A 26,827-nucleotide genomic window follows, 5' to 3' on the forward strand; every position below is an offset into this window, starting at 1 on the left:
AAAATAAAAAACATCTGAATCACTCTCTCAATTTAAAATTGTTAGAAACCATGCAGAAACTGTAATAAATCTCACTAAATTAAACTTTCTTCAATATCAAGCATCAAAACTATTTAACAACCCCAATGACAATAGAATATTTTGGTCAACTCTTAATTCTTTCAATAATAACTTTAACAAGTCATCTTCCATTCCCCCACTAAAATCTTCAGATGGCAACATTACAAATGACCGGCTTGGGAAAGCAGATATCTTTGCTAGTACATTTGCCAGAAATTCTACCATAGAGAAAGCCAGCCAGAACGTCCCAGTACTAGAACTTGACTCTCCCAGAATTGTTCCACTTAAAATACAGATAAAATACGTAAAATCCATCCTAGACAATGTACCTACTAACAATGCTCCAGGCCCAGATGGAATTCTGCCTATTGTTTTGAAAAAGTGCTCCCCAGAACTTGCCTCTGTTCTTGCTAAAATATTCAGACTATGCATACGTACTTCTTCATTCCCTAATTCATGGAAAGAAGCCAATATCCACCCAATTCGAAAGAAAGGAAGTTTCTCTGACCCCTCTGACTGCAGACCAATAGCTGTCACATCTCTTGGTAAGGTATTTGAAACTTTAATTAATAAGCACATAGTTAAACATCTTGAGCCCAACAACTTAGTGATAGACAATACAGTTTTTGCCACGAAAGATCCACCATTGACATACTCAATCTCCTGACTCATACCATCCATCAATCAATCGAACTACATGGAGAAACTCATGCAGTAGAAGCACATAATTAAACATCTTGAGTCCAACAACTTACTTAGTGATAGACAATAATTTTTTTGTCAAGAAAGATCCACCATTGACATACTCAATCTCCTGACTCATACCATCCATCAGTCAATCGACCTACGTGGAGAAACTCATGCAGTAGCCCTTGTTATTTCTAAAGCTTTCGACAGAGTATGTCACCATTCCCTGTTGTCCAAATTACCTTGGTATCGACTAAAGTCTTTTGTTCATTTGATTTCCTCATATCTCAGCAACAGAAAAATAAAAGTAGATGATGTATATTCCAATCTTAACTCAGTTAACGCCGGCGTGCAGCAGGGATCAATTCTGGCGCCAACCCTGTTCCTGGTTCATATTTATGATCTCTTATCTGTCACCCACAGTCCCATCCATTCATATGCTGATGACTCAACACTTCATAGTTCATTCACACTCACACACCCATTTACAAAGTCTGATATCTCTAATTCTCAACTCAGTACAGCCATCTCCATAAATCAAGACTTACCTACGATCAGTGAATGGGGACAAAACAACGTTATGTCATTTAATGCTAGTAAAACTAAATATATACAATTTACTAACAGACAGGTATTGCCAGATTTGTATATTACCTTCAATGCTACAAATTTTCTGATCTCCAAAGTATTGAAATTCTTGGCATCTCACTTAACAATTAATCAGTTGGGTCTCTCATGGCAGATCACTTGCTGAAACTGCCTCAAAGAAACTTGCATTATTGTACAGAGTCTGTAAGTTCTTCACTGACGAGCAGTTAGCTATAATTTAGAAGAGTCATGTGTGCTCTCAGCTTGAATACTGCTCACCCTTGTGGCATGGATGTGGAGAGGTTGCATTATAACAACTAGACAAAATTCAGAACAAAGCTGTTATAATTATTAATAACCCTGCTATTACTAATAAACTTCCTCCCCTACAAGTAAGAAGGAATGTTGCCTCTCTTACATTATTTTACAGATATTTTTATGGCAAATGCTCAGACAGAGTTGCATTGTGCCACCTCTCCCTGCCTTCCCTTGTGCTACACGGGCATCTGGTTGCGCTCATGACTGGAATGTCACTCAGCCTTATTGCAGAACTTCTGCCTATCAGAATTCTTTTATTCCTCAAACTGCATCTCTCTGGAATTTGCTTCCCCAGAGTTGTTTCCCTCCAAACTTCAACCTACAGCTGTTCAAGCCTAAGTGTTACAGATATTTTATGAACAAAGGACACCAGTAATCTGGTGTATGGAATAGTTTTATTTTTATGCATTTGTTTTTCCTTCCTCTGTTCTATTATTAAAAGAAAAAAAAAATCTATATATTGTCAGATCTGTTCTAAGTAGACCAATCCCAGCTGAAGAGGACATTTTGCCAGCCGAGGGAGATTTGCAGATAGAAACAGGGGATATAACCTTGGAAGAGGTAGCAAAATCTATAAAGGAGTTAAAGAATTTTAAGACCCCAGGAGAGGATGGAATATTTCCTGAAATGCTTTAGGTGGAAAATGATGAGTTGATGAACGCGCTTTTCAAACTTTTTAATGTGGCTTGGAACAGTGGTGGAATTCCCGAAGAGTGGAAAATGGAGTGATTATAAAAATACCAAAAAAGGGAGATTTAAGTGTGTGTGGCAACTGGAGGGGGATAGCTTTGACACCTGTAGTTGCAAAAGTCTTTTCCAAAATCTTGTTGAACAGAACAAAGCCAGTAATTGATAAAATTATAAGAGAGGAACAAGCGGGATTTAGAAAGGGTCGAGGGTGTAATGATCTGATTTTTATTGTAAGGCATATAATGCAACAACCTTATGAGATGAAAATGCAACATAGTATGTGTTTTTGTGGATTTTGAAAAGGCATTTGATAGTGTTTCACGTGGAGCTATGTTGAAAATTATAAGATTCTGTGGTATACCAGAAAGGTTTGTCAATATTATTAGAAGCCTGCATGAAGGTACTTTTTGTAAGGTAATGGTGAGTGGTTTTTTGTGTGATCCATTTGAAGTTATGTCAGAAGTGATTCAAGGAGGAGTTCTTTTGCTATTGCTGTTTGTTTTGGTTATGGATTATGTTATGAGAGAGGTTGTAAGTAGAACAGGTGCTTGAATTAACTGGAAAGAAAATATGAAGCTGATGGATTTGGACTATGCTGATGATATTGAGGAGAAAAAATGGGATTGGTAATAAATTGTGGAAAGACTGAAATTATTAATATGAACGTGGAGAACCAAATCGATTGGGTAATTGAGAATAATGTAGTGAAGAATGTAGAAAACTTTAAATATCTGGGAACCATTGCATCATCTAATGGATCATTAAACAATGAAATTGAGGAGAGGATTAGACAGGCTTGGCGAGCTTGTCACGGTTTTTTTTGTTAAATATCACGGTCGTTTTTAAAATAAAAGCTAATAATTATTTAATTGATAATAATATTCAATAATATTAAAGAGCAGGGACAATGATTGTCTTGCTAAATCAAGCAACGATTCTCTAAGAACGAGAATTTATAAACTTTCTCAACAGTACACAGCAGAGACTAATCACTCAATTGCTGTTTATTAGTACTGTAGCCTCTGGAGAAAGTTACTTCACCCCTGACAATAAATAACTAATACTAACAATAGTACCAGGTTCTTGCTGATGCTTAACTCCTAGGAGGCACAACGGATTTTAAGTTTAATACACAAGACTGGCCTAAGTACCAGTTATGAAACGCAAGCATTTATGCAAGCTGGGAGCTATAAGAGAAATAAGCTTAATTATGGAGAAATGAAACAAGAGTTTACTTTACATTAAGCTCAAGGAAAAGAACTGTTAAATTTATTGATTACAAAAATAGATTTAACGTTACATTTCAAATCAAATAAATGAGATCGCACTCACTCACTCACTCACGAGCTAAATTCTTACGCCTAGGAAAAACACCTTAATTAAACTCTTAAGACTAGGGAAATACAAAAAGAAAATACTGGTCGATGAATGCGATGTATCACCAACTAAGGTGGGAGTCTGGAGACTGTACTAGTGGAGTCTGGGTGCTGCTGACCTCTCTCTCTCACTTCTGGAGCACAGAGCCCCTCTCCGTCACCGCAAACGCTCGACTGAGTAAGTCGTGAGAAAAAAAGGAGGGAAGCACTAGGCCGCATTTTTCTAATGGTTGAGGCAAGCAGGGGCGAACAATGAAGAAACAATAGTATCGCTCAGTAGAGCACTTAGTGACATGCATTAAATCGGTCACTTTTGAAACAGTGACGAATGTTTTGAAAAGTATACCCCAAAATGGAGAGAGAAACGGTTAACTGAGCGATACACAGAGAGTTTTCCACTAATAGTTCGTGGCTTCTCACGAAAGGGAAATGTCGCGAATTTGATTCGTGACATTACGCCCCTACAAAATTAAATTTTTTCCTTATGGGAAAAAATTTGTGGATATATATATATATGTACACATCCTAACTCAGTCACACAAGATTCACACTGTGGTGTGTGTGCTATCCTGCTACAGGAGAAAGTCGCAGTTGCCAGTGAGCGAAAAAAAACTCGTATTTACGTTAATAGAAGCAAGCTTGAGGGAAAAACTCCGTGACGACGGTGAAAATCCTGTACTGAGGTCAAACTGAGCAAAAATTCACTACATTTACACTGACAACTAATTGTTGTGTAGCGTGGTGTATGTAATACACGGTGTAGGTGTGACAGTTGTAGTGTAACTGTACCTACGTGTAAAATGACACAGTAAATAATAATATGGCGACGACGAAGGCAGAGGAGAAGGGGCAGCAGCGTGCGGCAGATGATCAGCTGGCCCGCACAGCAAAACTGCTACACCCATTGCTGTACCTGCAAAACCAATTAAGGTGGAGCATCAAAAGTGTCAATGAGACAAAATTCTTATTACGTTACAATTACTCTCTCTGTCTAGCAATCAGTACATGCTACGAAAAGTACGCTCTGGCTGAAAAATACAAGTGACAGCCTAAGCTTCGTACATTCGAGGTCGCCATTAATTATAACACACGATTAGTGTCGACAAGTTGAGAATACTTGTGCAAACTCGGGTCTTCCATAGCCTCGAACTGCACACGGGTCCTCAACCTGTGCCTTGACCTACAGTACTTATATTAATATTGGGGAGCTGAGAATCCTTGTGCAAACTCGGGTCTTCCATAGCCTCGAGTCGCCTCTGCGGAGTTCTCTCTCGAACTTCCCCCTTAACCTACAGTACTTATATTAGTATCGGGGAGCTGAGAATCCTTGTGCAAACTTGGGTCTTCCATAGCCTCAAGTCGCCTCTGCGGAGTTCTCTCTCGAACTTCCCCCTTAACCTACAGTACTTATATTAGTATCGGGAAGCTGAGAATCCTTGTGCAAACTCAGGTCTTCCATAGCCTCGAGTCGCCTCTCAACTTCCCCCTTAACTTACGGTACATAATATGAATGTACAGGCCCCGGACATAATGTGTCCTGTGGGGCCAACAAGTGAGACGTCAGGTCTACACTCACTTCACCACTATCCTGTCTCTCAACTGACTCAGAGATTACAGGTGTGGTTACGAACGGCACAGGAAGGGCATGTCCCTGATTAGTGGTGTTACTTTGACACACACTGCAGGAACGGACAAAACTATCTATGTCTCGTCCCATCCCTGGCCAGAAAAAGTCAGCTCGGATACGGCCCTGGGTCTTCCTTTTGCCCATGACCTCCTGAGGCTGAACAATGACCCCATTGTAACACTGCTAGGCGGTATTTGGCGGGAACGACAAACTGCAGTCGAACCTCGCCCTCGGGTGTTCGTGACTCACGGTAGAGCCGTCCTTGTTTGCGAAGGAACTTGGCTCGACCTCCCCGTGAATACTTAATCACTCGACCCTTCTGTTTGTTCCGCACGGCAGCAAGTGTCGGGTCAGAATGTTGTTCTTGTACAACAAGTTGACTACACATCAGATCTTGCGGCGATTCAATGATCACTGGGGTGACACTGTCTGGAGCCTCAGTCATGGCTCGTGTTACCGCAGCAGCCGAAGTCTGAGTAGCGTCATCATCGGAGCAACTATCCTTGGCTCCATAAATATTTCCAATGATCAGGTCAAATAAAGGTTCTGGCATGACAACTGCAAGTGTCGTACCAGTATAAAATGGAGATGCCACCTGGATACATGCCTCAGGGAACAATCTCACTGATCCATCAATAAGGTTTGCATGGATCTGTCAACCTGTGTACTGCTCAGGCCGAACTAGACTCTGCTTGACAGAGCAACCTGAGGAACCATTATCTCTCAGGACCTTCACAGGAATGTCTCCCACAAACCCTTGCTGAACAAGGAAGGTACTGTCACCTGTGGGAGGGCCTGTGGAGGAAGCAGCTAGCCACTCATGAGGCTGCTGAATTGATGCGGCAAACATTGTGCCTTGACAATTATATTGGGAAGATGGAACATTGGCCATCTGTGGAGGGGGATTCACTGTCACTGTGGGACTAGGGAACTGTGGGGAAGTACCCATACTGGTAGGGACGTGACCACCATGCTGCTGCTGAGGAATGAAGGCTGCATTCGCTTCCTGCCTCTTTTGAGCTGGTGGTGAAAAAGTTTGTCCCGACGGTCGGTTGCGTGGCTGATACTGCTGCTGGTTAGGGTACTTGTTGTACCTCTTCCACTCAGGTTTCTGAGTGTTTTGCCCCTGGTCCTTCCACTGCAGTTTCGGACCTTGGCCATTATTCTGAGAATGGCCTTGTTGCTGGGGTTCAGTCTGAGACAGCTTCCCAGATTTGGCACTATCTTTTCTGCTCCAGGTGTTTTGCTTACGAGTTTGATACCCGTATGCAGTGAAATACGCGTCAGCCTTTTCTGCCATTTGGCTGGCATCTTTCACCTGGCAGATCTTAAGCTGTGCTATGAGCTCAGTAGGCCACGACCTCTCTAGCTGTGTACGCAGCATAAGGTCAATTATCCCCTCATGCGTGGAAGGAGTTTCATCTTTCTCCATCCACTCATTTAAGTAAGCTGTGAGACGATCAAGGAACTGAACAGCTGTCTCATTGTCTTGGACACGAGCTCGCATGAACTGAACTTTGGCGTCGTCTACTGTGAGACCATACGCCTTAATGAGTGCAGCTTTCATCATCTCATATGTGAGATTGTCTCCACGAATTCTGTGGAGAATATCGAGGGCAGGGCCCTCAAATAGGCTAAGAAACTGAAGCCGCTTAGCTGCCTCATCCAGTTGATACATGTCTGCCATGTCCTCAAAACGAGCTATGTACGGCTCGATTCGCTCGCCTTCCTTGTATGGAGGAAGTTTAATGCGTGGGGTCGCCAGGACATGTGCAGGGAGAACGCTCGTGGAGCTTGGACCAACTGCACCAGACGTGCCTGAAGCCAAGGAATCTCGCTTGAGCTTCAGCACTTCAAGTTCATGTTTTTCTCGTGCCTCTCATTCGGCACGTTCATATTCACGTTGTTCCCGCTCGTATTCCCGTTGTTCTCGCTCGTATTCGCGCTCCTTTTCACGTTCCTCACGCTTTTCTCTCTCGTATTCGCGCTGGATCTTATGCTCTTCACGGGCATCATTCTCACGCTGCTGCTCCTGATTATGCCGTGAGAGTATATACTCTTTAATTTCGGTTGGGTCCGAAAGACCCATTTCTTTGGCTTCCTGTAAAAATACAGTAGTAGCCATGGCGCTAATTTATTAAGCAAACGAAACTGAGTACTGACTGCTTCGCAAACGAATGCTAATAACACAAATAAAGAATACAGACACAAGCTAGTGGTGACCAGTCTTATCTAATTAACTGGAAAAGAATAAATCAAAAATGTAAATGACTGGGAAGACTCAATAATAAACACAATGGGTACGGCGACTTCCCAGGAGCGAATAAAATCGTCTGGCATTACCAAAAATAAAGTACTAAATAGAGTTAAATACTCCATGGATTAATAAAGCAAAAATTCACTTGCTAAATTAACGGTAAACACCAGTAAACTTGTGCCTATAAACTTTAATGATAAATTCCTAAATATGAACGAGTGAGTACTATCTCATGAATAGCTTTAGAGCTAGGAGTTAATATCCTGGCGAGGTCGCCAATTGTCACGGGGTTTTTTAAAATATCACGGTCGTTTTTAAAATAAAAGCTAATAATTATTTAATTGATAATAATATTCTGTCTATTCTATCTATAGCCCGACGCCCTAATCCCGCAAAGGGTGGCCGCAGACAAAACGCCTCCAAGTCACTCTGTCACCCACCATTTGACTCCCCTCCCCCCAACTCACCCCCCCCTCCCTCATATACCTCTCAACTCCATCCCTCCACCTCATCCTCGGTCTACCCCTCCCTCTCCCTCCCTCCACCTCACCTACATACACCCTCTTAGTCAGTCTTTCATTCTCCATCCTCTCCACATGTCCAAACCACCTCAGTGTATTTCTCCTAATCTTTTCAACCACATCCACATCTACCCCACAACGTTCCTTCACTTCTTCATTCGTCAACCTGTCCCTCCATGTCACTCCACATGCTCCTCTCAAGTAACTCATTTCCACTGCTCTCACTCTTGACTTGTTCCCCTCTTGCAAGGTCCACGCCTCGCTTCCATACGTCAGGGTAGGGATCACAATACCATCATGCAGTGACTTCTTAACTTCCATACTCACCTCCCTATTTCTCATCACTGCTTTCAGTGTGCCAACAACCTTCCTTCCCTGCTGTACCCTTTCACGTACTTCATCCCCCAAAGTTCCATCCTTACTCATCACACTACCCAAGTACTTGAATGCACTCACATTCTCCATATCCTCACCATCCAACCTCACTGCACACTCTGTGACTTCATTCCTCTCAAACACCATAACTTTACTTTTGTTTACATTAACTTTCAGCTTCCTCCTCCTACACACTGTCCCAAATTCATTTGCCAAACCTTGCAACTCCCATTCATCTTCACTCAACAATACTGTATCATTAACAAACAGCAACACCGGAAGCTTCCAAATCTCACCCTCATTCATTAGGGCCACCCCCACATCCACTGCCCTACCTTGTACCTCCTTTACGACCCCATCCATAATAATATTCAATAATATTAAAGAGCAGGGACAATGATTGTCTTGCTAAATCAAGCAACGATTCTCTAAGAACGAGAATTTATAAACTTTCTCAACAGTACACAGCAGAGACTAATCACTCAATTGCTGTTTATTAGTACTGTAGCCTCTGGAGAAAGTTACTTCACCCCTGACAATAAATAACTAATACTAACAATAGTACCAGGTTCTTGCTGATGCTTAACTCCTAGGAGGCACAACGGATTTTAAGTTTAATACACAAGACTGGCCTAAGTACCAGTTATGAAAGGCAAACGTTTATGCAAGCTAGGAGCTATAAGAGAAATAAGCTTAATTATGGAGAAATGAAACAAGAGTTTACTTTACATTAAGCTCAAGGAAAAAAACTGTTAAATTTATTGATTACAAAAATAGATTTAACGTTACATTTCAAATCAAATAAATGAGATCGCACTCACTCACTCACTCACAAGCTAAATTCTTTCGCCTAGGAAAAACACCTTAATTAAACCCTTAAGACTAGGGAAATACAAAAAGGAAATACTGGTCGATGAATGCGATGTATCACCAACTAAGGTGGGAGTCTGGAGACTGTACTAGTGGAGTCTGGGTGCTGCTGACCTCTCTCTCTCACTTCTGGAGCACAGAACCCCTCTCCGTCACCGCAAACACTCGACTGAGTAAGTCGTGGGAAAAAAAGGAGGGAAGCACTAGGCCGCATTTTTCTAATGGTTGAGGCAAGCAGGGGCGAACAATAAAGAAACAATAGTATCGCTCAGTAGAGCACTTAGTGACGTGCATTAAATCGGTCACTTTTGAAACAGTGACGAATGTTTTGAAAAGTATACCCCAAAATGGAGAGAGAAACGGTTAACTGAGCGATACACAGAGAGTTTTCCACTAATAGTTCGTGGCTTCTCACAAAAGGGAAATGTCGCGAATTTGATTCGTGACAGAGCTGTTGGAATATTGAAATCTGTTTGGAATAATAATATGCTTTCGGTACATACTAAAGTGAAAATTTACAAGTCCATGGTTAGATCAATTTTAATATATGGGCATGAGTCATGGTACAGTATGTCATGGGGTTTTTGGGATTATGCAATAGTAAGAATAATATTCAATAATATTTGATAATTTAAAATGTTACTTGAGAACAGGACAATGAACTGACTTGTGAAAATCAAGTAATGATTACTTTATGCCGCCTTATTTCGCCGATTCTCTAAGGACGAGAATTTATAAACTTTCTCAACAGTACAGTTTGGGGGAGGCGGTGGCTGAATCGGTAGAGAGGCGGCCTGCAGTCCTGATGGACCCAGGTTCGAATCCCGGCTGGGGCAGGGAACAGTTTAAGGATTTGAATTTCATTAAAAAAAGCAGACTTTCCTGATCTACCAGATGACCCGCCGACATATCGTAAAAATACTCCCGCTAATACCAATACACCAGTCCTATATGAGACAGCCCTAGCATGTATTCAATATGGACGGTGGGTGTTAGCGCCGAAGTGGTGACATGTGGAGGTGTAGGAGGACTACCGGGCCTTGGGATAGGCTACTGCCCCCGAGATATAGGCCCTGAAGCCTTTGCCCAGAGTCGGACACATAAAAAAAAAAAAAAAAAAACATAGCAGAGACTAATTACTCACACATGCTGTTTATTGGTACTGTTAGCATCTGGAGAAAGTGGCTACACCCCTAACAATCAATAACTAATGCTATGAATGATAAGCAGGTTCTTGCTGGTGCATTAACTCCAAGCTGCACAACGGATATAAGTTAATAAAAAGGACTGGCCTTAGTACCAGTTATGAATAATGCAGTGTTTATGCAAACTAGGAGCGATAACTAGAAAAAGCTTAATGTGGAGAAATAAAACACGAGTTTACATTACATTAAGCTCAAGGAAAAAGAACTGTGAATTTATTAATTACAGTGAAACAAATTTATGTTACATGTTTCAAAATGAATTCAAAAATAAGGAAAACACACTCACTCGCTCACTCAAAAGCTAAACTCTTAAGCCTAGGAAAATACGGAAAGAAAATACTGGTCAGAGAGTGGGCTAAGCGGAATGGACTGGGCGTCGTTGCTGAGGAAGGACACTGCCACACATGCTGAACCTCTAGCCGATTCACACTAGGTGGGGATTCAGGAACTCGTTGTACACACGCTGCAAGCTGGGCCAACAAACCTAGTCCCATGGCGCTCTAAGTCTGACTAAATTCAAATTGTGAGAGAGAGGCGAGGGCAGGCTGCACTTGCTAACGGCTAACACAAAGAAAGTGAGTGAAACACGCCCAAAATAAATCACTCAGCAAAAGCGCTAATGTCGCGCGCAAGGACGATCACTTATGAAACAGTGAAAAATGTTCTGAAAACACTCCTGATCGGGTGAATACGTGGCGGTTGACTGAGTGATACTTATGGGAATTCACTAGAATTCGCAGTTTCCCACCAAAGTTCAATGTCACGAGTTTATTTAGATTGAGAATCGCACCAACTCGTGACACAGTACAATTGCAACAGATCAGAAAGTATTAGGATTTTAGAATAAAATACTGAAAAGGATTCTTGGGGTAAAGTGGCAAGACAGAGTTACAAATGAAAGAGTACGGGATATTACGAGAGTGGAACCAGGTAATGAATATGTGAGACTGTCTTCCTGGAAGTGGCTGGGGCACATATTCAGAAAAGAAGGCAGTTTAATACAGGATGTGCCAGAGTGGACTGCTAAAGGAAGAAGAGGTAGAGGTAGGCCGAGGGAAACCTGGTTGAGGACAATGAAAAGAGAAGCAGGAGAGGAGTTTTGGTGGGACCTGAAGGAGATGGCAAGAGACAAATATTGGTGGAGAGAGTTCACCAAGGCCCTTTCATCCCATGGGGTGCCACAGCAAATGATTGATTAATTGATTGCCAGATACCTTAACCCGTGGCGTCCCGTCGACGTGAATTAACGTCCACTACGTTTTGTCACTGTCAACCCCGTTGACATACATAAACGCGAATCAATTGCAAGGTCCCTAATTTGCACAATTTTCAATTTTCGCGAGTGATTTTTGGTACGTATACACGGGACACCTTCCTCTATAAGATGCCTGGCATGGACAATGCCTTACCCAGCATGACCTTCCCCCCCTCCATGCCATTGTCTCAACAATTCACCTGTTACCAGTGACCTGGCCAGTAAAGCCATGTTATGCCACGGTACGAAATTCAGGGCCAGAGTGATTCCCCAATCGATGACAATGTGGAGGACTAACTTTGCATAGCATCAGAGGATATAACAGTCAGAAATGATGATCAGGTAATGTTGCCAAAAAAGGTCAGGTATGTTGATGTGTTTCATGAGTGAAACAATGTTTATATTGCCTATATTACTGTGTGAAAACCAATATTCTCTTGTACTACATATAAATTCGTATCAAGTAAATAAATAAATACCGTTTATGAGTGGTGCGGAATGGTTACCTTCCCATAGAACTCGTTTTCTTTGGAGCCAGCCTAATAGAAAACACAGTAAGGTGAGGAGGTACTGCTACCTGTATCAAGTATTTTAAACCTCAGGTGAGCGATTTCTCTATGATTTTTCAATGTTTCTCACCAAAAGCGGAGGTTTGAGCTAAAATTTTTTCCAAAAATGGTAGGGATTGGGGGGAGTCAGTGGTGGAAAACTGGTCAGGATGGGGCGGGTTAATCCCGTAAGTGGTGGCCACAAACAAATCTCCTCCATTTCACCGTGTCCAATGCCACTTCCCTACCCCACTCCCAGCTCACACTCCCCTCCCTCATATACCTCTCCATTCCGTCCATCTATCTCATCCTCGGCCACCCCCTCACTCACCTCCCCCCTCCGCCTCACCCTCATACACTCTCCTCTTTAGTCTCTCGCTCTCCGTGGCCAAACTGTATTTTAACAGTTGTTTATATGTCTGTCTGAAAAGAAAGCTATCTTGTACTGACATGTGATATACAGTCGCACTCCTCCTAGGGTGACCCAGAGGAGCATAACCGTAACATTCCCTCGGTTACAGGTGCTATCTCCCTCTCTCCCCTCAGCTGCTCACTCCTCGTCCTGATGCGGTCCTCATGCCTTGGAACGTACCGGCGCAATAACCAGTAACTTCAGCAGACTTCACCATTTTGGCTTTCAACACATTGGGTGAAAGTTATGAGGAAGTCTGGATGGGAAAAATGTTCGTGGGCTGACTGTCAAACCAGGCTGACTTCCATGAAACGCCAGGCTCAGCTCGTCTTTTGTGATACCCTGATATGTGTCCCAGGTGTTGATGGCTGGAATCTGGTGCGTGTTATGTTTTTTTTTCCATTTACCTTTTTCTTCTTTTAATGAATATTCACTTCTTTGTAGCTGTACCCCAATAGAATATATAATTTTTATTAAATTCGCTTGGTTAGTTGTCAGTCACGTATTTTTTATCTGTCTAGCTGGTAACTCTGTTGGTGAATGGTTGTGTTGTTTTCTCCCTCTGTCTGTCTGTCTGTCTGTCTCTCTCTCTCTCTCTCTCTCTCTCTCTCTCTCCTGTTCCTTGTCACTTCCAATTTTAATCTACTCAGTCGCGCCACTTCCTTTTCCTGTTGGTTCTGGTTCTGACTATTTTCTGTCTCCAAATGATCTTTTTTCCTCTGGCTTTCTTCCTTTCGGTCGTCTTCCACTGAACTGCTCGTTTTAGTACAGTTCCGTGTTTTACTTACGAAGTTCCGTTTGGCGGTTTCCTATTCAGTGTTTTGGTGCTTTATTTATTTTATTTTTTTCTCTCCAGTGTTGTTCATTTGGGCTTCCTTTTATGTTCCCTTCGTCTGGTCATGTTTTGTGTGCTTATATCCCTATCAGTCATAATATTATTCTGTCTGGCTGTGTCCCTTCCAGTTCTATTCTGTGTGGTCATATATCTTCCAGTCTTATTCTGTTCAGTTGTGTCCCATTCAGCCTTATTTTGTGTGGCCATGTCCCTCCAATCATTATGTTTGTGCTTGCGCCCCTTTCAGTCATATTTTGTGTGGTTGTGTCTCTTTCAGTTCTATTCTGTGTGGCTGTGTTCCTTTCAGTCCTCTTCTGTGTGATTGTGCTGCTTTCAGTCCTGTTTCTTGCGGCTGTTTCCCTTTCAGTTCCGTTCTCTGGGGTTGTCAAGTCCTTTTCTGAATGGTTGCCCCGGTTTTCAAATCACCGATATTGTATGTAGTTGTTTCCCTATCAGACCTGTTCCGCGTGGCTGTGTATCTTTCAGTGCGGTTCTCCTTTGGTATTAACCATACCACTGTGACCCTCCCTATCTGCCTCCTTTGGTCTGACAGGACTGTGGTTCCTCTTCGAATGTTGGTAGGGAGAGTATGTGCCGGTGTGGGGAGGATATTCTCGTGTACCCCATAGTCAAACTGGGCCATACTTTCGAGGCTTATGGAGAGGTGGTTGCAAGGAGAGTTGCGTCTAGTTGCAGCAGTTCTCAGTACCCAGCTCCTGACCATATTCTACTGATCTCTTTTAGTGTTTCATTTTACGAACTGCAGTGCTGAATATTGTCTTATACTCTTTCCTCTAATTATTTAAATGTAAATACATGCATAGTATGAAATGAACAACCATTTTCAAAATCTTAATGTAATGGTAAGCCTATAACCAGGTTCAGAGTTCCCAAGAGCGATAGGAGGAACTATAAATACGGTACTTTGACTTCAACCTTCCTGATGATGATGACCAACTTTTGTGAATCTGATGTGCCAGGTGGGAAGAAAATAGGCATATGGAGGGTAAATAGGCGACATTAAAAACAGAGGTCCATGGGGAACATAGGCATTGGAGGGAAAAAAAAAAAAAGTCCATATGAGGAAAAAAAGGCTCATCGTAGAAATTGGTCCAAGGGGAAACTTAAATCCAAATAGGGAATTAGGTCCATGTGGGAAAGTAGGACCATTAGGAAAAGAAGGTCGTGGTGGAAATAGGTCCTTAAGGAAAGCGATAGGTCAGTTGGATAAAATAGGTCCATGGGGAAAATAGGTCTAAGGGGAAAATAGGTCCATGGAGAAATTGGTCCATGGAGAAATTGGTCCAAGGGGGAAATAGGTTCAAAGAGGAAAAGTGGTCTTTCTGAAGAAATGGGTCCGCAGGGCTCAAAGCACAACATTGGGCAGTAAATACTTCATATTTTGTCAAAGCTGTTTCCACACGATTCTTATATAATATAACCATGTACGCTGATATTACGAAAATGATCAGTGTCTGTATTTTCAGCTTCGTAATGACTATAAACTTTCAGGTGGCCAGTTAAATTTTCATAGTCTTTTTAACGATATGTGTAGATTCAGTGAAGCTTATTGGTTTCAGAGATAACACATTTATGGTGCACGGTTTCATTCTGTGCCTTCAAGTAAACTGGTGGCCAATTTGAAAAAAGTAACTTAACTTACAAATTACTACTTTTTTATGAGTTTTACAATGATGTGCTTAGATTCGCTTTACCTGTACAGTCTTTGAGATAACACGATTCGGGTGCTGAGCTCATTCTGTATTTCCGATAGTCTACTCAGTCTCTCGCTCTGCTCGCTCGGTCGAACAAACTCTGCACGTATTATCGTAAAGAACATATAACACTTCATGTCTTTACCGCTTCTTGTGAGTGGGTTTTTGTCAGCCTCGTTGTAGAGACAGTTGGTATATCACACCAGGATACACAACGAAAGCGATACTTCAGTCATAATTGAGGGGAGAGAGAGAGAGAGAGAGAGAGAGAGAGATGGGGGGGGGGTCTTCATCCCACGAGAATGGAAGGTATACCGGAAGTACACAAGGAAGGTTTTCCAATGAGTCCGATAACATCTGACATTGGGAGCATCCACACAAGGTGCCTATGGGGCCAGCTAAGCCCCTCTCTAACTCCCTGAGCACCTTACGTGGTGTGAACCTGAGAAATTTGATTCACGTAGCCGAACAGCTTTATGACGTGGACTTCAGCGATAATAAAATGGCAAGCTTGGACATTCAGGTCACTCTTCTTCAATTTATCGAAAGAGGGGGCCATGAAAGCGGCAAGAAGAGTGGAGAATATCATCGATGATGAGGAGCTACTGCCAGTAATGTGCGTTTTGTGAGCGCGTGACGAGCTAGCGAGCGCCATGTTATCAGAATTTCCCTCTGGTATAAAATTATAAGCGGAATCTTTGATATTTAATTGCTTGAGTTGATGCCAAAAAAGAAAATGTGATATGATAGATTGTTTTTTTTTTTATCTGATTTTGTAATTGTGGCATTCACCGATTAAAGCCGAACACTCCCTTGGAAAACTCGATATTTCAAGGGATTCCTACGTCTTTTTGAGTGAATTTTCAGTTGATAACAAAATTTATTGAATGACTGTATCACACGCAGAAAGAATTTCAACTCTGCTTCGCATGGGAGTAAAATTATTATCTGCTTATCGCGACGGTTGGGTCTGGCCGGGCCGGGCCGGGTTTGGTCGAGCCGGGTCAGGCCGGATCGTTCATTGCCAGACTAAACTGAGAGTAAACATTGCTCACTGTCTTCTGTCGTTCGCTCGTAATTACCAAGCTCTGACTGCACTGAACTAATGCTACTGTGTGTTAGGTTCGAAACATTTGCTTGCAGTGGAGAGGAATATAGGCAACACAAGAGTCTAACAATGGGCTCGCCTTTTTCTGCCGTCATGGCTTGAATGTATATGGACGCGGACTACTGTACGAGAATTTTAAGTAGGAGTGCAGCTTGGTTCAGATATATGGACGATGTCTTATTAATTGTACCTAAGGTCACCAATATTTTAAATAAACCGAGAATGTTAAACAACGTGAATGATGACATAGTGTTTACACCAGAAGAAGAGAAAGATGAAAAAACTCCCATTCTCAGATACTACAATATGAGGAACAGAGAAGGAAGCTAAATACACTGTGTACCCTAAGCCAGTGAACAAAAATGATTATCCACTATATCTGCACCCAACGAAAGGACCTAGTCTGAAGTTATGATAGGGCTTTTCCATAGGAAATAGAAAATTTACAATAGTGAGGGCGTTGATGATAAGATTAGATAATAAGAGAAGTCTTCAAGAAGCTAGGCTATCCGGTAGGCATACTGCTAAAACCGTAATGGAAAGAAATTGATATCAATAAATACAAAAGAAAAAATTCCAGTGTCCAAAAAATGACAGTGCGAGGTAGGTATCCGTCCCCAGCTCAGCCATAGTTTCAGGTATATAAAGGGATTTCCAGAAAGCAAGTCTTACGATCGCATCATTTTCAGTACATAGAATAGGAGAGATGGTGAAAATAAAAGTAAATGGAAGTAAAAATGAAAACAATGTAGTATACAGCATACAGTGCAGTGGATGCTCGAAAACATACGTAGGGAAAACAGGGGGAGAAATGGATACAGTGATGGCAGAACATAAAACATATGTTCGGTGTCACAGACTATTCAGCTCCCTGGTCCTGCACATAGGTTAGCATAATATTTTGCTCATGTGGGAAGAAGCTACAGTCGTTGACAACGATCTGAATAAAAAAAAAAAAAAATGAGAGAAATGTTGCAAGCAGCTCACATTTATGTATTTGTGTAACCAACCAAGAAGATGGGTTTTTCAGTAAGAATACAGTAAGAATAACACTAATGTCGAAATCAGGGGAGGGGTAGGACGCCAGGATTATCGTGGACCTAGAGGCAGCCAATCAGGTTGCTCCACGAGGAGGGGGAGAGAATTTCCAGAGGGATTAATGTCTTGGCACTGTCACTTGTTGTTCAGTCTCTTTGAAGTTGGGCTCTGTTTAGCTCGAAACAATAGAGAAAAAAAAGAATTCAGGCTTCAACTTGGGTCTCTCCCACTCAACATTTCCAGTTGTCACAATGGATCATCTAGATCTGCAGGTATCGTGGAGAATCACTTTCCTTCCCCTCCTATAATCTTTTCTTCACAACTCTGCAGAGCCTCCTCTTTGGTTGCTACCCTGTCATGTCCATCCTTGTTTTAATACAGGTTGTGATCTCTTATTCTCTCTCATTTTTTCTCCCTCACCTTAGCACTATCCTCAGTCTCTCCCAGTTTCAATAGTTATCCCTCAGATTTATTGAATCACTCATCCTTGCTGTCACACCATCATACGTGCATTTCTGAATGCCCTCAGTCTGCCTTCTTCATCCTCAATATGATCATAGCATAACCATCAGTGTCGTATTCGCTCTCTCTCTCTCTCTCTCTCTCTCTCTCTCTCTCTCTCTCTCTCTCTCAGTGAACTAATAGTTGTAGGTTATATCGTTACTGTACACTGCTAACATTAGTACATCGGGAGTAATGAAGACGGCAGGATATTAATACTGACGAAGGGATCACTTGCTGAAGAGTGAAAGCTGTGTGGTTCTGAATGCTGAAAATATAGCATAGTAATATTGCAGTTTACTTATAAATGTTTGAAATGTGATGTATTTATACTGTGGGTTAATTATTATCTCCAGTGTTCTTTGAAGGAAGCGTTGCCATTTCTTTTCGGTATTTGCTATTGCACTCAGTCTTTCCAGTGAGAGGACACGAGGTGATGATAGGGGCTGTGGTGGGTGAACGGAGAGAGACTTACCTTATATCATCCTCATGCTCTCCCCTACATCTCTCATTAGGTTGGGTAATAGGCTGTTGCTCCAGTGATTGTATTCGAAGACATGGGCCGGTCTGAGCTCACCCTCATTCTCCTTCCACTTCCTCTTTTTTTTTTTTTTTTCATTTCTTGGCGTCCCTCTTATCTTTTTTCCCTGCCCAGCACCACTTCGTCTCACTCTGTCTCGCTTTGCCCGCGACCCAGATGCTCCTTTGCTTCCTCCTCGTCGCTTCCATTCTCGTTTTTACCGTGTCTCTTCCCATTCTCTCCGCAATATGCAGTGTTGTTTCTCTCCTCTTGAAGTTTGCTTTCCCAGTCGTAACCTGGCAACCTCAGTGTCTTGTGACTCAGCTGCCTTCACTATACAGCGAGGCCTTTTGTTTCCCTTCCCTGTTCTCACTTTCTCTCCCTCACTTGCAATGGCTCTCATCTTTCCTCTCCCAATTCTACAGAGGGCGATATAAATTGCAGTTAGGAAGCTTACTCACACCTCTTCCTTACTGATATATTTCTGATTCTGTTCCGTTACTTGAGTCTAGTGTGTTACTCATGCAGTCTCTGTTGGCATTTAGAACTTATAAGAACCCAAAGCTAGGATGTTAATGTGTAGTTTGGAAAATAAATCTCCAAGGTAGAGGTACTACGAAGTCTTCTTAATGGACGAGAAATGGGCCGAATTTCTCCTATCTGGAGTTCCATTTACAGGTTCCCTTCTCTTTTCCTTTCCGTCTCCTTCTTTTCCTTTTAATAACATTCAGTGTCATATCCTGACTCCTACAGCTTTGATTTCAGTATTATTTTGTGATAATTGTGGTGTGTGCGTTTGTGTGTGTGTTTTACCTTTATAAGTATGACGTCTATATCTCCTTGCCTGCGAATATTCACCTTCCAAATGACTCCGCGTAATCTAGACGAATTGGACATGGTAAGATGTGTCGATAGTCTAATACCACTTAACATTTTTGGAAACCAGCTGATGGTTTGGAGGTGCCTTGCTCACAAATACTATCTTATTCAATTTGCTAGACTATAATTCCCCTACATCCATTGTGACGATATGTAACGGTATGCTTCATCATTACATTCACCTGCAAATTAATTACAAGGATGATACTACTCAGATAATTATATCTATCTATCTAGCTATATACCTAGGCTGCTTCCCCCAAGGAATGGGAGGTAGCCGAGACAGGACGACACACTCTCCATTTACTCATCCATTCAAACACATTCATTCGCATCTTAGCCCCAAAGGGGAGAATGGACAGATCCTCACCACACCACACCGCACAAGGGTCAACTGCGCAATGCAATCAGTGACATCCACAGCAGGGCCCGACAGCAGAACTGGTTTACCCCTGCCACATCATAACAGACCCATCCCCTTACCCGCACCTGACCTGACTAGCTGATCAGACCAAATGAGGGAGAATATCCCCTCAGGGCTGCGTCATCACTTATTCACAATTTCTCTCCATTTATTTCTGTCACGCACAGCCACTCTTCCTTGCTCAACAGACATCCCTCTTGCATCCAGCGCTCTCTTCACACTGTCCATCCATCCTATTCGTGGTCTCCTCTCAGCCTTACACCTCTCACATCAGATCTAGTTATCTTTTTCACCAATCGCTCATTATCCATTCTCTCCATATGCCCAAACCATCGCAACACCCTCTGCTCAACTCTACCAGCCATCTCCCGAACAACTCCAGTTCTCCTTCGCACTTCATCATTTCGCACCCGATCCATACGCGTCACTCCACACATACTCCTCAGACACCTCATCTCCATTACATTCAAACTTTTCCTCTCTGCTACACCCATATTCCATGTTTCAGCCCCATATAACGCAGTCGGTACCACAACACCCTCATACAGCCTTCTCTTTACATCCATTCTAAGCGAACGACATTTAAACACCTTTTTCATTCCTCCCAGCACCTTTCCTACTTCATTTATTCTAAACTTCACTTCTGCATCTATTCTTCCATCCACAGCAACATGTGACCCTAGATATTTAAAACACTCTACCTCCTCAAGCAACTCACCATTCAAAACTATATTCATCCCCCTACCATCTATCAACCTCGTACACTTCACTTTACTCTTATTCTCATTTACTTTCAATTTCCTCCTTTCACACACCCTTCCAAACTCCTCTACCAACTGTCTCAATCTCTCCTCTGAATCAGTCACCAGTGCAGTATCATCTGCAAACAGCAGCTGCTTCAGATTCCACTCTACACCATCAACATTTACCAGACTCAGACCACCTAAAACTCTTGCATTCACCTCCCTTACAACACCATCCATGTAAATATTAAACAACCAAGGCGACATCACACATCCCTGTCGCAGCCCCACTCTCACGGGAAGCCAATCACTCACAGCATTTCCCACTCTTACACACGCTCTACTATTTACATAAAAACTTTTCACCCCTTTTAGTAACCTACCATCAAGTCCATATAATCTTAAAACAGTCCACAAAGCCTCCCTATCAATTCTATCATACGCTTTCTCCAAATCCATAAATGCCCAAAACACATCCTTGCCTTTCGTTAAATACTTTTCACACACTTGTCTCACAGCAAACACCTGATCAACGCATCCCCTCCCTCTCCTAAAGCCACACTGCTCATCACCAATCACTCCTCTGTACCCTCTCTAACTCTCATAATTAACACTCTGCCATAGACCTTACCTACAACACTCAACAGACTTATACCCCTAAAGCTAGTACATTCATACTTATCACCCTTGCCTTTATACAACGGGACCACACAAGCACTTGCCCAGTCAATTGGCACCATACCTTTCTCAAAGCACACATTCAACAATCTTACTAACCAGTCAACAATAGTCACTCCACCATCCTTCAGACATTCCACAGCACACCCATCCATACCTGCAGCTTTCCCTGTTTTCATCTCCTTTACTGCCTTCTCCACTTCCTCCTTCGTGATCAATGAATCATTCAACTCTCCCAACACATTTATTCCTTGCACCCTTCCATCCGCCACAATCACAGCCACCCTTTCCTCCTCTACATTTAACAATCTTTCAAAATACTCTGCCCATCTCTTCCTTACTGCATCCATCTCAATCAACATCCTTCCATCCTCTGCTTTTACTCGTTCTTCCTTCCCAGACTCTCCCTTTTGCACCCTTTTCACCTCCTTCCAAAACATTTTCTTATTCTGTTGAAAATTCTCTGTCAGCCGCCTACCCCACCTCTCATCTGCTGCCACTTTAGCATCACCACAGCCCTTCTCGCTCTATTCCACTTTTCCTTATACCTTTCATATGACATCTCATCCTTCCTCTGCAGCCACACTTCATATGCACGTCTCTTCTCAGCCACAGCCATACTTACTTCCTCGCACCACCATTCACTTCCTTTTCTTACACCACCACCCACACGTCTCGCACCACACACCCCTTCTGCATGCCCCACCACAGCACTCTTAAACAAGTGCCATTCCTCCTCCACACTGCCATTTTCCCGATCTTTCACTGCGTTCCACTCATCTTTCAATTTCTCCTTGATACTCTATCTTTTTCTCTCTTTTATCCAACTCACTCACTTTCAAAACCTCCCTGCCACACCTAACCCTCCTAGCTCTCACCCATCTCTTACCTACTCTTAACTTTCCCTCCACCAGGTAGTGGTCAGACATACCTCCACCCTCCCCTCTCAGAATTCTCACATCCAACAATCTTCCTATTACATTCCTAGACACAACCACATAGTCCATCAAAGCTCTATCAACAACCCTTCCACCCTCCTGTCTCACCCATGTATACTTATAAATATCTTTCTTCTCAAACAGCGTATTCCCAATCACCATCTCTCGCTCAACACACATCGCTATCATTCGATCCCCATTTTCATTTCTTCCAGGCTCACCATGCATACCAACTACGCCTTCAACTGCTACATTTCCCACTCTAGCATTCAGATCTCCCATCATTACCACATTCACATTCGCTCCAAAACTCTGCAGACACTCATCAACATCATTCCAGAAAGACTCCCTCTCTTGTTCATCCCTTTCACTACCAGGCCCATATGCACTCACAAACACCCACAACTCACGTTCAAATTTCGCTTTCACCCACATCAGTCTCGATGACACCTCCTTCCATTCAATCACACATTGCTGTACTTCCGGACTCACTAACAAGGCCACACCTTCTCTTGCCCTTCCTCTATCAACACCTGACAATCTTCCATTCACACTTCCAACCATAGATTCCCCCTTCCCTTTCATCTTCGTTTCACTCAAAGCTAACACATCCAACTTTCTTCTCACAAACATTCTCCCAATCTCCTCCCTTTTAGCCTCAATCGTACTACATCCACGCATTCATAGACCCAATCTTCAGTTTTTTTGTTTTTTTTTCTAATGCGAGGAAGAAGGAACCAAAGGCCATGAGCCAGCAGTAACAGTTCCCTCCAAGAGAAAAACAAAATACAATAGAGAGCCAAATTCAAGATCTGATCATTTTGAGATGCCTGAGCCAAATTCAAGATCTGATCATTTTGAGATGCCTGGACACACTACGTTTGAAAGACTGGAGATCATAGGCAGCAGGAAATACAGACAGAGGGAGACAGTTCCAGAGCTGACCTGTTGCATAAATGAAAGACTGGGAGTAACGGTTAACTCTTGCATTAGAGAGTTGGACAGAAAAGGGATGAGAGTTTGCTGCCATACGGGTGCTACGCACCCGTCGTAGAGGTGGAGGAATGCAAGCAGACAGTTCAGAGGAGCAGTGACCATTAAAGTAACGATAGAAAAGAGATAAAGATGCAACAGTGCGGCGAAGAGACAGAGGTTGAAGGGAGTCAGTAAGAGGAGGAGAGTTAATGAGACGAAAAGCCTTTGACTCCACCCTATTGAGAAGAGCTGTATGTGGGGAGCCTCCCCACACATGAGAGTTGTACTCCACACAGGGGCGGATAAAACCCCTGTATAGAGTCAACAATTGTGCAGGGGTAAAGAAAGAGCGGAGTCGGCTTAGCACACCCAATCTCTTGGAAGCAGATTTTACAAGAGATGTAATATGATCTTTCCAAGATAAGTCCCAAGTAAATGAAACCCCAAGCATGTTCAAGGATGATGCAGGATTAAGCTGAATATTATTAAACATTAGTGAGTATACCTATGGAAGATTTTGTCGGGTTGATAGGCGTAAGAACTGAGTCTTAGATGCATTAAAGACAACCATATTATTTTTACCCCAGTCAGAGATATGAGCCAAGTCAGACATTAGGTGTGCCATAGCCTCATCCCTTGTTTCTTGAAGTAACTGTTGAGATGGGCGTTGCGGGAACTGAATGGAAAGGTGAAGGGTGGAGTCATCAGCGTATGAGTGGATAGGGTTAGATGTACAGCTTAGAAGATCATTGATGAATAAAAGGAAGAGAGTTGGTGATAGGACAGAGCCCTGAGGAACACCACTGTTGATAGATCTAGGAGAAGAAAGATGGCCGTCTACAACAGCGGCTATAGAACGACCAGAAAGGAAGCTAGCGATGAAGGCACAGATAGAAGGATAGAAGCCTTAGGAGGGTAGTTTGGAAATTAAAGATTTATGCCAGACTCGATCGAAAGCCTTTGAGATGTCAAGTGCAATGGCAAAGCTTTCGCCAAAGTCCCGAAAGGAGGATGACCAGGAGTCTGAAAGGTAGGTGAGAAGATCGCCAGTGGAGCATCCCTGACGGAACCCATACTGACGATCGGAAAGAAGGTTGTGATAGGAAAGATGCCTTAAAATTTTTCTATTAAGAATTGACTCGAAAACTTTTGAAATACAGGACGTTAAAGCAATTGGACGATAGTTGAAGGGTTGGGAGTGGTCACCCTTCTTTGGGACTGGCTGAATGAGAGCAAACTTCCAACAAGAAGGAAAGGTACAAGTTGACAGACAAAGGCAAAATAGTTTGCTTAGGCAGGGTGTAAGCACAGAAACACAGTTCTTGAGAACAACAGGAGGGACCCCATCAGGCCCATATGCCTTGTTAGTACTGAGGCCAGTGATGGCAGAAAATACATCAACTGAAGAAATTTTAATGTCAGCCATGAGGAAGTCAGAGGGGGAAGTGATGGAGGAACAGCACTGGAATCGTCTAAGGTGGAATTGGAGGAGAAAGTCTGTGCGAAGAGATCTGCTTTATCAGTAGAAGAAATAGCTACAGAACCATCAGAGTAGAAGGGAGGGAAGGACGATGAGGTAAAGTTGTTAGAAAGATTTTTGGCAAGGTGCCAGAAGGAGCGGGAAGAACTCGAGTTGGAGAGTTGAGAGTATTTAGTATGGATGAAATTATTTTTAGTAGAGCGAAGAACAGACTTAGCACGATTCCGGGCAGAAACGTAAAGATTATGTGATTCAGGGGTTGGTTGGCTCCAGTACATTTTGTTGGCCTTCTCCCTGTTGCGGACAGCATTAGAACAAGCGTGATTAAACCAAGGCTTTCTTGCGTTAGTCAAAGGGTATGAGAAAGGAATGTATGCTTCCATGCCCCAGAGAATAACCTCCGTAATGCGCAAGGCACACTCAGATGGCTCCCGGCCATGGAAGCAATAATCATTCCAGGGAAAATCAAAGAAGTACTGCCTAAGGGCCTCCCAGTCAGCGGCTCCAAAATGCCACAGACGACGTTTCCCTGGAGGGTCCACAGGCCGTATTGGAGTGATAGGACAGGTTAAGGTAATAAGGTTGTGATCGGAGGAGCCCAACGGAGAGAAAAGATTAACAGAGTAAGCAGAAGGATTAGTTGTGAGGAAGAGGTCAAGTATGTTGGAGCTCTCTCCAAGGCGGTCAGGGATACGGGTAGGGTGCTGTACAAGCTGCTCTAGGTCATTAAGGATAGAAAAGATGTAGGCTTTTTCACCAGGTGGATCAGTGAAAGGAGAGGAGAGCCAAAGGTGGTGGTGAACATTGAAATCTCCAAGAATGGAGATTTCAGAGAAAGGAGAAATGGACAGAATGTGTTCCATCGTAGAAGTAAGATAGTCGAAGAATTTTTGATAGTCAGTAGAATTAGGGGATAAGTAAACAGCACAGATATATTTAGTCAGAGAATGACAGGAAAGCCGAAGCCAGAGTGTGGAGAATTCAGAAGAATCAAGTTCAGGAACACGAGAGCAAGATAAGTCGTTGCGTATGTATACACAACAGCCACCTTTGGCTTTGAAATGAGTAGAGAGAAAGTAGGAGGATACAGAAAAGGGTTTGCTGTCAGTTGCCTCAGACAGCTGAGTCTCCGTTAGACAAAGAAGGTGAGGTTTAGAGGAGGAGAGGTGGTGCTCAACAGAGCGAAAGTTAGATGAAAGGCCGCGAATGTTGCAGAAATGAAGAAGAAGAGAGTCAGACAGTGGTTCCAGGCACCTCGAGTCGTCACCGGGAGAGGGGCAGATGGCGGGGGCATTTATGGTCCCCCCCCCTGGGGACTCCGAGGCTGGGTGAATTGACGCCATTTTTGGTGAATTTTGAATAGGAAGTGTAGTGTGTACTGTGCATGTAGTTTGGTGAAGATAGTTAGAGAAATTTGTACTGGAGAGCATGCTGGCCTACTCTCTGTGTAACTGAGACACTGAAAAAGTTCAGCAAAGGGGGATGGTCAGGAACTAGTCCTGAGGGCTGATGAAACGGGAGCTCCAGCACTCCCTGTCATCAGCTTTCCATCCACCTCGGGAGTAACTCCATCCCCCATCCCTTTCTCCGGCCTGTCTCTTTTTAGGAACTAAAAAAACAGAGAAGGGGGTCCCAAGTCCCCTCACCCCGCCCTTTTTAGTCGCCTTTTACGACACGCAGGGAATACGGTGGCAGTATTCTTCCTAACACAACCTGGCCGCAGAGTAGTAGTACCACCCCATAGTGCGGCCTGGTTGTGTCCCCCCCGCCACTGGGGGGGACACAACATTCTAGATATAATAAGAAGGTGACTAGATACCAGTACTAGAAAAACCCTCCTTTCCCCCTTAAGCCTTAATTTTATAGTTTCATAATTTCATCATACGGCAGTGACAATTTCTCATAAAATTGCTAGACTATAACAGTATGTACAAGTATATAATGTGTAGGTATGAGTGGTGTGGGAGTAGTATAATCCAGTGTAATGGGTCCCCAGTAACCTCATTCTCCCTTAAGGTTATTCCCTCAGCCTTTGTACACCCTGCGACCCTGGAATGAGGTGTGTTGGGGTTATGAGACTGATTTGTGGTGGGGTGAGTGTGGGGGTGTGGTGGGATGAGGGTGAGGATGTGGTGCTGTGTTGTGAGGGAGCTATGATGATGAAGAGGGTGGATGGAATGCGGAAAGAGGGTAGTAATGAGAGA

This window comes from Coenobita brevimanus, chromosome 6 (assembly GCF_032717465.1).
Source record: "Coenobita brevimanus isolate Jiangsu-jjx chromosome 6, ASM3271746v2, whole genome shotgun sequence".
NCBI lineage: Eukaryota > Metazoa > Arthropoda > Malacostraca > Decapoda > Coenobitidae > Coenobita > Coenobita brevimanus.